Genomic DNA, 15,459 nt, shown 5'->3' with positions numbered 1-15,459 from the left:
TTAGTGTACTGTTTCCACCGTGCTTTTGATGTTGTTGGCACCACCCCGGAAAAGCTGGAGGATTGGTGCTTTGTATTACGGTGGGCGGTACATTGTCTTCCGCCTGTCTGTTGGCGGTGATCACCACGGTGTTTGTTGCTAACGCCCTGGCGGTCAGTGTATTAAAGTGGCTGTCTATGTTGGCGGTTTGCGCTGTGGTCGTGATCCCATTTGTTGGTCCGCCAGCCTGTTGGCGGTATTACTGCTGCTTTATCACTCACCGCCAGGGTTATAAGGAGGGCCTTTATGGCTAACAGTAGAATAAAATGCTGGCAGAGGTTTGCCCTGATAGTGCCACGCTACAAGCCTTTTTTAATTTCCCCTATAGACAGATGGTCTCTGTTCTAAGCAGTCTCCCATTATATGACATCTATTCCTTGGCTGGGCTGGCTAGGAAACTTTTCAGGTTGGAGAATGTAAATGACTCTCTGAGCTTCTGGAATGAAGAGTTTTGACAAAAATTCCCCTGCCCCGCCCACCCCCACCCCAGAAATCTGGAATACGTGGTTGGAATGTGTTCTAATTGAGATCAGTGCAGAGAGCTTGTCTAAGTACTTCAAGTATGGTTTTACATTGTTGCTCGGGGGTTAATTTTCATAGGATGATGTTTTCTAATGCATGGAGGATTTACTATTCTCCAGAAAGTTAAATAGAATGGCCTGTACAGACACAAGAATGTGTCTGAAATGCACAAGTGTTGGAGATTGGGGACGTATTTTTATGACCTGTAAATTAATTTCCAGGGTTTGGCTGCAGATTTTTTAACACCTATCACTCAAGCTGGACTAGAAGGTCAAACCCACACACAGTACCTTTCTCTTCAGCCTCACTCTTCTTCAGAGGCAGAGTAAAAAGGCCCCTAATGTATTTATATTTATATTCTGGTGCTCAGTCTATTAATATGAGCCACTGGAAGTCACCACTGAAATTTGAAGGATGGGTAAAGAAAATGGGGAAATCCGTAAAAGTGAACAATGGTATTTTGCTTGCCTGAATACGTTGGATCAATATAAAAGAATTTGAAGGCTTTTTCATGGGGAAGAGGTGATAGATGAAAGGACTGAAAACTGGAATAGATCTCTGGTTTGCACTTGCACTTGCACTTTATCCTGTGGTTAGCTGCTGAACTGGTAAATGCTGCAATTTGCATTGTTACCCTGTTTCCTCTTAGCTGTAAAGATAATAAAGGAATCCACCTCACCATTGCACAGGCACTTTATACCAATAGTCCATGTTTGTTCTTGGTACTGTCAGCTATTAACATCAGGCCATCTTGACAGCATTTGGTATATAGCTATACACTTTGTCCAGCACTGTCACTTTATCTGCACAGTCACTTTATATTAATTGCTATTTGGGGGAACACCCACTCTTAGGGCATAGTCTGCATTTATTTATGGGCTCTTGGTTTGTTGAAAAATGTAGCATGGGTTGTATTGTCAATTTAATTTGTAATATATTAGTCAGTATGGTATTCCAAGCAATAGTAGTTAAATATATATTTTTAAAAATACTTGCTTTCTCTCCATGTTTATTTAAAGCTGCTATCCATAATTTTACTTATGTGAACATTGGTAGCTTTCTCTTCATGTTACACTTGATGTGCACTCTATAATTTGAGTTACTCCAAAATTTGAGTTTCATCAACTTAGGGTTTCACTTTCTGTGAATCTCACATTCTCGAAGCTGTGTATTTCCCTATCTGTAATAGCGTGCCTCAACTCCTGACGTTGGACTCCATTTTCAAAGCTATATTTTATGTTGGTTTGGTGTACACACACAGACACACACGCCCTTTTTAAGAATGTTTAACCACTCGTATAATTGATACATGTGGGATGTGTATGCCTATTTCTGTAGTGCACACCAATTCTGTAAGGTCCGCCATATATACGCTGGAGATGTTGAAAGATAAAACAATATTGTTTGTAGGAAGTTGAGCTCTACATTCTGTATAAAATTGGGTCACTTGTTGAGGGGGTGAAATTCTTCTCAAATAGCAACCACATTTTTTCTGCGCATCCCTAAATTAACCTGTGCTCAATCCTTGGGTAGCTTGGTCCAGAGGAGTTAGGCTTAACTCAGAGGCAATGTGTAAAGTATTTGTGCAAACATTAAATAGTAACACAGTGCAAACACACCAGAAATGGATCCCAGGCCAGTTTGGAAAATATAGAGCAACATTTAATAAATCAAAAAAGACCAAAACAACAAAAATCCAATTGGTAGAACTGCTGTGGTGAATTGTTAAATAATTTCAGGTAAAATAGCTCCCAAAAGTTCAAAGCACCAACTATGGCTACCTGGTTGTTTGATACTGGGAGAAAGTCACAAGTTCAGGCTGACCAAGATGGAGTGTGGGTCGTTTACAGGGAAAAAGTTAGTGCCCCTGAATATTTAGCTTCTCAATCCAGCACCAAGAGACTCGCTTGTGGTGCAGGGGGCCTCAAGGAGCAGGTAAGCATAGTGGATGGTCGCCGATGTAGCATGAACAGCATGTCAGGAGTCGTGGGCAGTTGTCATTGCAGTAGGGAGATCCTGATGTTGCCACAGATGGTCAGGGTTAGTGCTTTTCAGGGTCACTCCATGCAACCAGTCTATACTTTAGCACAAAGGGGATGGGCTGACAGAACTTCGCATAGCTGGGCTGTGCCAGTGGAAAGGATTCTGTGCCACTAGGTCTTTTTGCAGTTGTCAAAAGCCCAAAAACTTGAATTCAGCCTCTCTGAGGTCACACTTTGGGGTCAGGGGGTTGCTTCAGCTGAATCTGGGTGCTGGTGCAGGTGGATGGGAGCCTGTTATGTCCCTGTGGCTCAGAACAGGAGGCCAGAAGACAAGCCTTTGGAGTCACTCTGGGTGCCTTGGGTTCAAGAGGTGCAGGTCCAGTTCTTCTCAACCAGGCAAAAGTGCAGTAGCCAGTGGGTCAGTACATCAAGTCAGCAGCACAGTAAGGCAGTATTCCAGCAGGTCAGTCCCTCTTCATGGCAGAGTATTCACAGGTACAGAAGTGTACTGAATTGGTGGTGTCTGAGGTCCAGTATCTATACCCAGTAGTGCCTTTGAAGTGGGGGGGCAACTTCTACAGGTTTCCCTTTGAAATCTGCAGGCATCTTGACTTCCCTGGCCCCAGGTGGGTACGCTGCCCTTTGTGTGGAAGAAGGACACGGGGTTTACTATGAGTTAGAAGGACGGAAAAGGCCATCTGCCAAACCCCTGTGGTCCGGTTGCCTCCGGAGGGGCTGCCTTCCAGAAGACCGCATTATGAGATCACCGCTGGGTCAGCGGGTGCAAACGGAGTTTCCGCCTGCTGGCCCAGTGGGGAACAGCCCACAGCATAATTGAGCAGGCGGCAATCTTGCGGTGCGTAGGGTGCACCAGCACCCGGTGCACTGTTCACTGTCAGCGCGGCGGGGCTGGCCATGGGGGCTCCTGCACTGCCCATGCCAATTGCATGGCCCACCAAGGGGCCCCCTGCACCCCATCTCCATCAGCCATTCCATAGCGGTGCTATTGCTGGTGAAGGGGGGAGGTTGTAATTCCCAAGGTGGCGCTGCTTGCAGCGATGTCCTGGAGGATTAGGACCACCAGCACCGCCATAGTCATAATGTGGCAGTCAGACCACCGCCAAAGGGGCCGGACCACAGCTCTGGTGATGGTCAAACTGCCAACGTGACCCTGGTCGTCGACGCCCACAGTCTATTCAAGTGCAAGTAAGACTGAGTCCAGCTCCTCCCTCCCATCCTGCCAGTGATGGCCCACCTAGACACATTTACGCTCTCTATTGTGTGTGGCAGACTAGGAGTAGTACACAAGGCCTGACGGTCAACTACACCAAGTCGTGTGACCAGAGACAAGCTACAAGGACTAAATGGCTGAGGCAGGAAACTGCTAGCTTTCTAAAAGTGGCACTATTTCAAAATTGTAATTTAAAATTTGACTTCACCATGAATTTGGATTTTTCATTGCAATTCCAAAGACACCAAACTGGTTACCTGCTCTCATTTTAAAATTACAGCTTAATAAATGTAAAAGGTAACTTCAATGTTAGCCTGTGGGAGTGGAGGGCCTTGCAGAAGTGAAAAACAAATTACCAGGACATATAAAACTTAAAATTTAATTTTCAACTGTTTAAGTATGTTGCAAACTGCCCTCTCGGCTGTCCAGGGCATTACCCCATTGTGGATGATATGTATTAAAAAGAATGGTTTTAGCCTGGCAACAGGTTTATTTTGGTAAGACAAAATGGCAGTCAAAACTGCACAAACAGGCTATAATGGCAAACCTGAGGCATGTTTAAAGGGGTACTTAAGTTGGTGGCACAGTCAGTGCTGTAGACTCACTAGTAGCATTTAATTTACAGGCCCTGGCAACATGGCGTGCTGCTTTACTAGGGTCGTACAAGTACATTAATTATGTGAATAAGGTATAAGTCAATTGTACCATGTTTTAAGGAGAACATGCAGTTAAGCACTGGTTAGCAGTGATAAAGTGTGCAGAGCCCTAAGGCCAGCAAAAAACAAGATCAGCAAAAGTGAAGGAGGAAGTCAAAAAGTATGGTGGAAGACCCCTCCCCCACAGGCATGAAAGGTCTAACACATTCTTTGAATTGTAAATACATTTCACTGATTTATGTTTTAAGCACAAAGAGATAAAGGGGGTCATTACAACATTGGTGGTAAAAGTCGCTTACTGCCGTGCAAAAGACCGCCAACACACCGCAGCGGCTGCGGAATTCCGCCACAGCTATTACGACCCACATCCCGAAATCCGACAAACTTCAGACACCCACACAAGTCCGCCACACCAAAGGTCAGTGATAAACTGGCGAAAACAAAACCTCCACCGTCACGCCAACAGAGATACGCCCATGCTATCACGACCCACGAATCCACGCGGCGGTCTTTCAACCGCGGTATTCCATTGGCGGTGCATACCACCGCGCTCAAAATACACACACACATACAAAACACCGCCACATTGGACAATTCAAAATACACATACCTGATACTCATACACATACCACTCCCACACACCCAATACAATATAAAACACACACCCACATCACCCACAAACCCCTACGACAAACAATTCAGAAAGAAGGCCAGAGAGAGACACCACCGTCCACAAACTAGCAGCCAAAGGCACTCAACACCATCACCCACACCACTTCCACGCACAAAACACCACACACCACTACATATCACCACACTTATCACCACATACACCACCCCACACATCACCTACACCACCCAATGGCACGGCAAAGACACCCCAGGTTCTCGGAGGAGGAGCTCAGGGTCATGGTGGAAGAAATCGTCCGGGTAGAGCCACAGCTATTTGGATCACAGGTGCAGCACACCTCCATAGCCAGGAAGGTGGAGCTATGGCGAAGAATAGTTGACAGGGTCAACGCAGTGGGACAGCACCCAAGAAATCGGGACGACATCAGTAAGAGGTGGAACGACCTACGGGCGAAGGTGCGTTCCGTGGTCTCAAGACACAACATCGCGGTACAGCGGACTGGCGGCGGACCCCCACCTCCTCCCCCACAACTAATAACATGGGAAGAGCAGGTCTTGACTATTCTGCATCCTGAGGGCCTCGCAGGAGTCGGTGGAGGAATGGACTCTGGTAAATAAAATCTTAACTATCATATCCCCCACCCTAACTGCATGCTATCCCAGAACCCCACCCTCGCCCCATCCCCTATCACTCCAACTCCTCACAAATGTACTAATAACACAAACCACCCATCCCAACACCAAGCCCTGCATGACACAACAAAGCATGGACACCCATCACTAAAGCATGCCCACTGCACATACCCATAACACCCCCCTCAACCATCATCACACAAGCCCCCACACAGGAATGCTAGCACTGGGGTACATGCACACCCACCCATTGCCCACCATGACACACACAGATGCAATAATCATGCTTTTACACCCCTGCAGGACCACTACCCATCGTCACCAGACAGGAGGGTCCAGACATCTCCACCCCACCCACAGAAGAGGCCCACAGTGATGACAGCAGCTCTGTCCAACTGGATCCGAATGACCAACCTGGACCATCGTGGGCCTCGGGACAGTCGGTTCCCCACACCCAGTCACTCCACCACAGACCTTCCACCCTCTGGTAACACCAGCACAGCACCCACCCAGCGGGCCCATACCTCCGTCCCCAGGACACGTCAATCAGCTGTGTGATTACCACTACAGGGAACCCAGGAAAACCCACCACCCCAACAACAACAGGGACCTGGGGGCAGTGGTAGTGGGCACACGGTCCAGGGGACGGAGGCCCAGGAACACAGGGGAACTGGGAGGGCTGCTGTGCGACAGGGGGCAGACAGGCCAAGGGAACCCACTCTCCACGAGGCCCTCTCCTCCATCATGGGAGCATACCACCACTCCCAGGAGACGATGGCAACGGTCCTGGCAAAGTTTCAGGAGACCCAGCGGGCAGGAGGAACAGTATTTGGGGTTCAAGGAGGAACTCAGAACCATCAGCTCCGTCCTGGGCACCATCGTAGGGGTGCTGAAGGAGATACTTAACACCAGGAGGGACACTGTGGCACTCCAAGGGGCCCCTGACACTAGCATGGACGAAGAACTGCCCACCACCTCCGCCGGCACTAGTGGACAGGACGCCCCGCCACAGGACCACCACACCAGCACCGCACCCCCTGCCGATGGAGAACCACCCCTCAAACGGTCCCTGAGATCCAGGAACAAGACAGAGCACGATGCCAAGACCCCGCCAAGAAATTAGTCCACCCTGATTGTCATCCTACTGTCTCACTTTGTAACCCTGTCCATATTGGAACTGCCCCAGCTCCACTTCCTATGCCCAAATGGGCAATGCACCTGTGAGACTAATAGACTGGGCTCTGCCATGGACATTCCTCCACCATCACCCCTCACCATTTTACAACCCCCCTCCAATATTGAGCACTTCAATAAACACCCTTGAAGTACAAAACAATCTGGAGTCAGTCTGTGATTTCGAAAATGTGTATTAGCAATGACAGTGACAAAATGTGTTTTCAAATGTAATGTCAACATACCTATGTCACACATCTCAAGTCCATGAGGAATCTAAGCAGATGACACACGTTGGAAACCACACCTGTGAAACCGTAAGGGAAATGTACAACTCAGTGACCAAATACTGGTTGAAATCGACAGACAGGATAGAGGTAGAAGTGTGAAACTACTTGTAGTAGGCAGGAATGTGTTCTCACCTGTGTGTCACTGGAAATATTGCTGGAGTCCCTGTTGTCAATGTCTTTTTCCTCTGCTTCCTCCTCATCACTATCCACAGGCTCCACAGCTGCCACAACACCGTCATCTGGACCATCCTCCTGCAGAATAGGCACCTGTTGTCGCAAAGCCAAGTTGTGAAGATCTGGCACCCCTTCATTGGTGAGTAGAATAGGGAACCACCTGTCATATGGAGGTACCTGAACCTGGCCTTCAGGAGGCCAAAGGTACGTTCGATCACCCTCCTAGTCCGCCCATGGGCCTCATTGCAGCGTTCCTCTGCCCTTGTCCTGGGATTCCTCACTGGGGTCAGTAGCCATGACAGGTTGGGGTAACCAGAGTCCCCTAATAGCCACACCCGGTGCCTCTGGAGTTGACCCATCACATAAGGGATGCTGCTATTCTGCGGGATGTAGGCATCATGCACAGAGCCAGGGAACATAGTATTTACCTGCGAGATGTACTGGTCTGCCAAGCATACCATCTGTACATTCATCGAATGATAACTCTTCCGGTTCCTGTACACCTGTTCACTCCTATGGGGGGGGGACCAGAGCTACATGGGTCCCATCAATGGCACCTATAATGTTGGGGATATGTCCAAAGGCATAGAAGTCACCTTTACCAAATTCTCCACCTGAGTGAAAAACGATGTAGCTCAGCATGTGTTTCAGCAGGGCAGACAACACTCTGGACAACACGTTAGGAAACATAGGCTGGGACATCCCTGATGCAATGGCCACTGTTGATTGAAATGACCCACTTGCAAGGAAATGGAGCACTGATAGCACCTGCACTTGAGGGGGAATCCCTGTGGGATGGCGGATTGCTGAAATCAGATCTGGCTCCAACTGGGCACACAGTTCCTGGATTGTGGCACGGTCAAACCTGTAGGTGATGATCAAATGTCTTTCCTCCATTGTCGACAGGTCCACCAGCGGTCGGTACACCAGAGGATTCCGCCATCTCCTCACATGTCCCAGCGGACGGTGCCTAGGAATGACAACAGCAACCACAGAGTCAAACAACTCAGAGGTATGTACCCACAGTATACACAGAACACCATTCATACACAAAATCTGGCCTGTATTTGTGTTGTGCGACAAGGCCTAGGTCTGTGTGACGCAATTGGTAATTAGGCCATGTGGGCCCCTGAAATGGCGGCTGCCTGACCTCTAGAGTGGGACAATCGGATGTGAGGTAACTGCGCTGGCGTTGTACACCGTCGTGGTAGGCGGTCGAAGACCGCGGCGCAAGGCTGCATTGGTTAACATTGGACCCTATGGGTCCCAGGAGCCAATGACGATGTACGCCGGCGGTGATGGTACGCACAGCCGCGGACGTGACCGTCATTTTCTATCTGTTCAATCACTCGATACCTGATCTTCGACAGGAGAGGACCTACACTGCAAGTGCTGCTGTGACCTCGGTCTGGAAGAGACAATGGCTCGTGCGATTGGGGAAAGGGCCCCTGCCTTCCCTGCAGAGGAGTTGGAGAAGCTTGTGGACGAGGTCCTCCCCCAGTACATGCTACTTTACGGTCCTCCAGACCAACAGGTAAGTACACAGGGAGCACGTTGTATGGGCTATGCCTTTGTGGAGAGGGCTGGTTGTAAGAAGGAAGGGGGCACAGTTCTGCGTGCATGAAGGACTGTGAATGCATGTGCCACATGGCAAGGGTACGGATGTGGGCCACTCACTTCGACGGTGCAGTTGGTAATGACTTCTCTTCTTCCCCTGTACAAATCATGTAGGTCAGCGCCCACCAGAAGAAGGATATTTGGCGTGCCATCGCCAAGGACCTCCGGACCCTGGGGGTCCACCACAGACGGAGCACCCACTGCCGGAAAAGATGGGAGGACATTCGCCGCTGGAGCAAGAAGACGGCGGAAGCTCAGCTGGGGATGGCCTCCCAACGTGGGACGGGTGCCCGTCGAACCATGACCCCCCTGATGTTCCGGATCCTGGCGGTGGTCTACCCTGAGTTGGATGGGCGCTTGAGGGCATCACAGCAGACACAAGGGGGTGAGTACAACATCATTCAGCGAACTTTGCGCGCATTGAAGGTGTCTGGGTGAGGGAGGAGCGCTGTGGGTTTCCCTAGGCCAGGGCGAGTTCCGTATTCTAGGATCCTCCATAATGCAGGCCATGTGGCACCCCACCCCACCTCTGTAGAGTGCCAAGTACAGGTATACATGCCCCTGTCTCATCTATGTGTGCAGATGTCGACCATAGCCATGTAGGACATATCCCAGGAATTGCATCTGTAGAGCCCAACAGCGCGACGTAGTGCAGGGGGCTGCTGTGTCTGTATTGTCCGCCAACGGTAGCGGTAAGCCATGCACTCAAACTGTCTTTCTTCTGTTGTTCCCCCCCCCCTTTTTGTGGTCTCCCTGTTCTTGTATGCATCAGCATCATCAGGCAGAGGTACAGTGGCACCGGAGCACGAGGGTGCTGCATCCCACATGGCCATGGAGGGCCACACCACGGACTCCAAATACACCAGTGGGACGGAGGGCGAGGGGAGCACCATGGCGGTCACAGGATCTGCAACCAGCGACACGGACTCGTCCCCCGATGGGAGCTCCCTTGTGGTGGCGGCACCATCGGTGCCCCCCACTTTTACAGGTACAGCCGCCACCCCGCCTACCAGCACCGCCCTCCCAGCAGCCCCTCAGCCTTCGCCCTGTGCCCGCTCACCCAGGAGGGTGGGCATCACCTTCGCCCCAGGCACTTCAGCCCCTGCCCCTGTCACCTCTGCTGCCCTCAGTGAGGAGGCCATTGACCTCCTCAGGTCCCTCACTGTTGGGCAGTCTACCATTTTGAATGCCATCAAGGGTGTAGAAAGGGAATTGCAACACACAAATGCATTCCTGGAGGGCATTCATTCTAGTCAGGCTGCCCTTCATCGAACCCTGCAAACTCTGGCCTCAGCACTGATGGCAGCCATTGTCCCTGTCTCTAGCCTCCCCCCTCCAACTTCCTCCACCCAGACCCAATCCCCTGTACCCCAGCCTATCTCAAGCACACCATCAGGCCAGCCTGCACACACCTCACCACCCAAGGGAAGCTCAGGTAAACATAAGCACCACACATCCCACAGGCACTCATGCAAGCATCACACACATACAGACAGACCAACATCCACTGCCTCCACTATGTGCCCCTCCTTGTTGTCCCCCTCCTCCCACCCAGTGTCGTCTACACTCTCACCTGCATGCACTACCACTACAGACACTACGTCCCGCACCAGCACACCCCGCTCACGTGCAGTCACCACCCCCACTCCCATTTACACGTCCCCTGTGTCCTCTCCCAGTGTGTCTGTGACGCCCCCTCCGAAGATACACAACGCAGGCACACACCCACCCAACAGCCATCCACCTCACGACAGCCTCCAGCTCATGCACCTTCACCCAAAGTCACCAAACGTACACCTCCTACAACCACTACCTCTTCCTCCACTCCCAAACCCCCTCCAGCTACCCGTCCCAGTGCTCCTAAGAAACTTTTCCTGGCCAGCCTTGACCTCTTTCCCACCACCCCCCCCCCCTCCAACTCATACGACCCGTACTAGCACCTCAGCCAAAAACTCTCCAGGACCAGTGGTGCCTGTTAAAGGTATGTGGAGTGCACCGGCCACCAGGACAGCCAGTGTGGCACGGAGCCACAGCACAGGCAGTCCCCCCCCCCTGTGAAGCACCAGAAGTTGGACAGTGCCCAGCAGGAGAGGGGAAAGGCCCCCGCAAGCCACAGCCCAGCAGACCCATGAAGGACCGCCAGCCACAGGCCTGCTGGGCAATGAAGGACCGCCAGCCACAGGCCTGCTGGGCAATGAAGGACCGCCTTGGCAAGCACTGCTGAACAGGCCAAGCACTGCTGAACAGGGCAAGCACTGCTGAACGGGTCTGAAACTGCCAACTCAAGCTCCACTAAACAGGGCAAAGACCGCCATGGCAAGCACCACTGAACAGGGCAAGCACCGCTGAACAGGTCTGAAACTGCCAAATCAAGCACCGCCGAACAGGGCAAAGACCGCCAAGGCGAGCACCGCTACCCCATTAGCGGCAGGGGCAATGACGCAACTGGGACCGTCACGGGGTGAGTGCTGCACTCTGGGCACCAGTCCCCCTCCAGAACCAGTGGAGAACAGCATCCACTCCGTCTGTCCTGCACAGGATGAAGCACTCTGGGCACCAGTCCCCCTCCAGAACCAGTGGAGACATGCATCCACTTGAGAGACTGTGGCTTTGCACTCCCCAGGATGGTACAGTGTGCAAACCACCCACTGTAGAGACTTGAGAGACTGTGGCTTTGCACTCCGCAGGATGGTACAGTGGGCAAACCACCCACTGTAGAAACTTGAGATACTGTGGCTTTGCACTCCCCAGGATGGTACAGTGGGCAAACCACCCATTGTAGAGACTTGAGAGACTGTGGCTTTGCACTCCCCAGGATACATCAATGGGCATGGAGCCCCCTCGTGGATCTGGCGTGGTGCACTCATCTGGCTGAGGTGCCCCCCCTTCCCTTCCCCCTGAGGTGCCTGTTGCATTTCTATCTGATGCCCCTGCAGTGTTCTCTCCGTTTTGATCAGGTATCTAGTGTGGGCCTCGCCCGTGCATTTTGGGCCCAGTGGTCCGCGGACATTGAATGGTGCATTACTTGCACTACTAATCGTGGTGTATATTTTGTTTAATGTGTATATATATATATATGTATATATTTGGTTACTGTATTTTGATATATTACAATGGTTCAACTAATTTCTTTTTGTCTTTGCATTCTTCCAGGGGGGTTGGGGGTTGTTACAGTAATGTTTGGATATGCATTGGTGTGTGTGGTGTAGTGGGTGAGGGTCGGGGTAGGGGTTGGGATGTTGGTTGTGTGTGTCCCTGTGTTTTTCCCTCCCCCTCCCCTATGTCGTAGGTGCAGTACTCACTGTGGTCTTCGCCGCCGCCGTTGATGATCCCCGTACAGGAGCAGGAAGACTATCGCTAGCAGAATATGGAGTTCCGGCTTCATGGTGTCGTCGTTCCTCGTGGAGTGTGTAGAGGTGAGCGTTTTCCCTTTGAAATGGCAGTTTCCGCTGTGTTTTTATCCGCGGTGAATCTGCCCCGGAAAAGGTGGCGGATTGGTAGGTTGTGATACTGTGGGCGGTACATTGTCCTCCGCCTGTCTGTTGGCGGTGACCGCCGCGCTGTTTGTCTGTACCGCCGTGGCGGTCAGAGTGTTAAAGTGGCTGTCTTTGTTGGCGGTTTCCGCCACGGTCATAATTCCAATTTTTTTACCGCCGGCCTGTTGGCGGTTTTACCGCCGCTTTAACATCGACCGCCAGGGTTGTAATGGCCACCAAAGTGATTTCCGCAGACTCATACACTTTTCAATCAATATGGGCTTTGAACTCAGGTCCCTAAGGCCCAAAGTTGACAGGGTAGCGACTAGACAATGACTTCCCCCTGCCCCCACCAAATGATTTGCTCGCAAAAATACTTTTGTACATGTAAATCTACTCAGAGTGGCAGGAACAGAGTGGGGAATGGAAGTGAATGTTCCAAACCTGCACAGCATGTGAGTTTGTGCACACCTAAAAAAGCATTTGCTTGAGTGTATTCCCAAACTCCTCTTACAATCCATTTGTAAACTGGAAATGGTCAGAAATGTACTCTTGACGATGGCAGGAGCAAAACCCTTTACACAATGTCAATGGGATTAGGACACACCCAAAATAGGTGGAAGTATACTGGAATTTATTCCCCATAAATAATTGTTTTTCACAAAAAAAAAAAATCAAGAACTGGTGATTAGAAATAGAAAAAACTAGAACAATTAGGGACAGATTTAAGAAAAGTGGTGCTGCACCTAGTGCAGCGGCATTTTCCTTGGGTCCCTTACCACCCACCTACCGCTACTATGTGTGCGGTGTATTTAAAATACGGCGCACTATGGCGCAGGGTAGGGAGCACTAGCATAATTTTTTTTACACTATTGATGTACTCTGCAGGAGTAGTGCCAAAATGTTGGTACTACTCCTTCAGAGTACATAGGTGCCCATTATAAATAATGGTATGCTCCCTTTTAAGGGCTGCTCTAAGCATGCGTTAAAAGTGCCGAAAAAAATGATGGAAGGAAATCTCTTAGATTTCCTTGTGCCATGTTTTCAGCTCCCCTAATGGGGGAATGCCCCCCTTGCAGACAGTATGCCTGGCACAGGCATAATGTGTCCCAAAGGTTTACAAAGTGGCGCAATGCAGGCATCACACCACTTTGTAAATATGGTGTGGAGAAAATGCCACTTTAGCGCCGCCTTAGTGTCAAAAAATAATGCTATGGCGTTTCTAAGGTGGCACTAAGGGCTCGTAAATCTGCTTCTAAGAGCTCTACTACTCAGGGAATAAACACAAGAAAGTTTCCAAACTTTTTATAGAAACCTCCTTCGATGGGATAACAGAAACGTTGTCCAACACCAGATACCAACCAGCTTGAACACTGAAACAAAAACACAGAAACAGTACGTTTCCTACCTAGCATTAGTCAAGTTAACCTCCTTTCCTTTATATATTGTTTTTCGAATAATTTTCAGACATTTAAAAAGCTGCTATCATTGCCAACTCCTGCAAAGTGCACCAGCGGAAAAAAATAGAAACACGCTAAAGTAAATACAATTCCTACCAAATTTTATTGGTAATACAGAATGGATACTTCATGTATGAAATGTTTAAAACATGTTGCCAGAATCACAACAACGAGAATCCATCTGCTCTGAACAAAGCTGCACCTCTTTCGTCAAAAAACAAAGTGGAGGCCATGGGTAGAAAAAACATAAGTCAAATGGTGGTGAAACTGAAATAAACGACTTCTCATTGTTGAGCTCTGATTAAAACCAGAATAATAAAGACTAAAACATTCGTTAGGAAAATATTTCAAAATATGTTAATTTGTGTTAATAGCCTATTTTTAATTTTACGTTTGTTAAAAAAAAAATGAAATTAAATGTACTAAACGAAAGGTTATTTTTAAAATATGTTTAAAGGAAGTGCGATTCCATTTCTGACTATACATTGTTAATGCAGAACATAGCTAATACTTCAAGTTTAATAAATCAAGAAAATTCTGAGGCCGGGGGTCAATTCCCGTTACTGACAGTGAGTGGTCAAATGTGGCAGGCAGCTGGTAAATTGGACATATTGATGTAAAGTAGTTTTACAGATTGCGGCCTGGATCCAAGTGAGCATTATTCAATTATGAGAGGGCTAGTTGAACTGGAAACATTTTAAATCTTGAGGTGACCTTCCTGGAAAAATCTTTTTTGCAAGAAATAATTCTCGCTTGCCTAAAGTTCTGGCTTTGTGGTATAGAAGGAAGTAATCGAAGTCATAGAAAAACGACATAAGTTCTTTAGTTTGTTTAACCGTGTTCAGTTAATCTAGCATTCGTGTAAGAATAACCTCGTAAAAGGGAGTGGAATTCTTTAACATCAGGTCCACAGTTAAGAGAACCGCAAGCATGTGACACAATCACCGTTTTTGTATATTTCGATCAGCCTGTTGTGTCTTTCCCTTAAATGCTTCTAACTGGTTTTAGCAGTTTCAAGACTTTTGATGGCAGATAATTGTTAGGCCCTCTTCATGTTCTCAACAGGTCCTGTCACTGCTTGCACTGTCAACTAATCTTTAAACAACTCATGTTCTTATACTCGGGAAGTATTCCATGTGTAAATGCTTCAGTTTCAGTGACATAGTTGTAGACACTGCAGATTGCTCTCTTCTATGAGGAACACATTGAATGGTCCTCTCAAGGTAGTTATTCTGAAAAGGTCAGTGTTCTACTTAAGATCGACCCAGTCATGTTAAGGTGACTCAAGGACATAGTGTGTTTAAAACCTAACTTGTTTTTTATTGTTCCGTCGACTGTATTATGGGAAAGAGACACGCTTTAAGTGATTGCGGGGTTACTGCTACTGTTAACCTTCAATATTTGTCTACTAGATGGAGATCACAGTTTGGCAGACTTTTAATTACCTGTCTGACCACGACAAAGTATTGCCTTCTTGCAACATTATCGCCCATCTTGGCTGCCCTCCTTCTACGTATTGTAATTTCAACTGCTTTAGCTCACTGCAGAAGAAACATCTGTCTTTGCACGTAAGGGT

This window comes from Pleurodeles waltl, chromosome 12 (genome assembly GCF_031143425.1).
Source record: "Pleurodeles waltl isolate 20211129_DDA chromosome 12, aPleWal1.hap1.20221129, whole genome shotgun sequence".
In the NCBI taxonomy this organism is placed as follows: domain Eukaryota; kingdom Metazoa; phylum Chordata; class Amphibia; order Caudata; family Salamandridae; genus Pleurodeles; species Pleurodeles waltl.
This window is presented reverse-complemented; position numbering follows the sequence as displayed.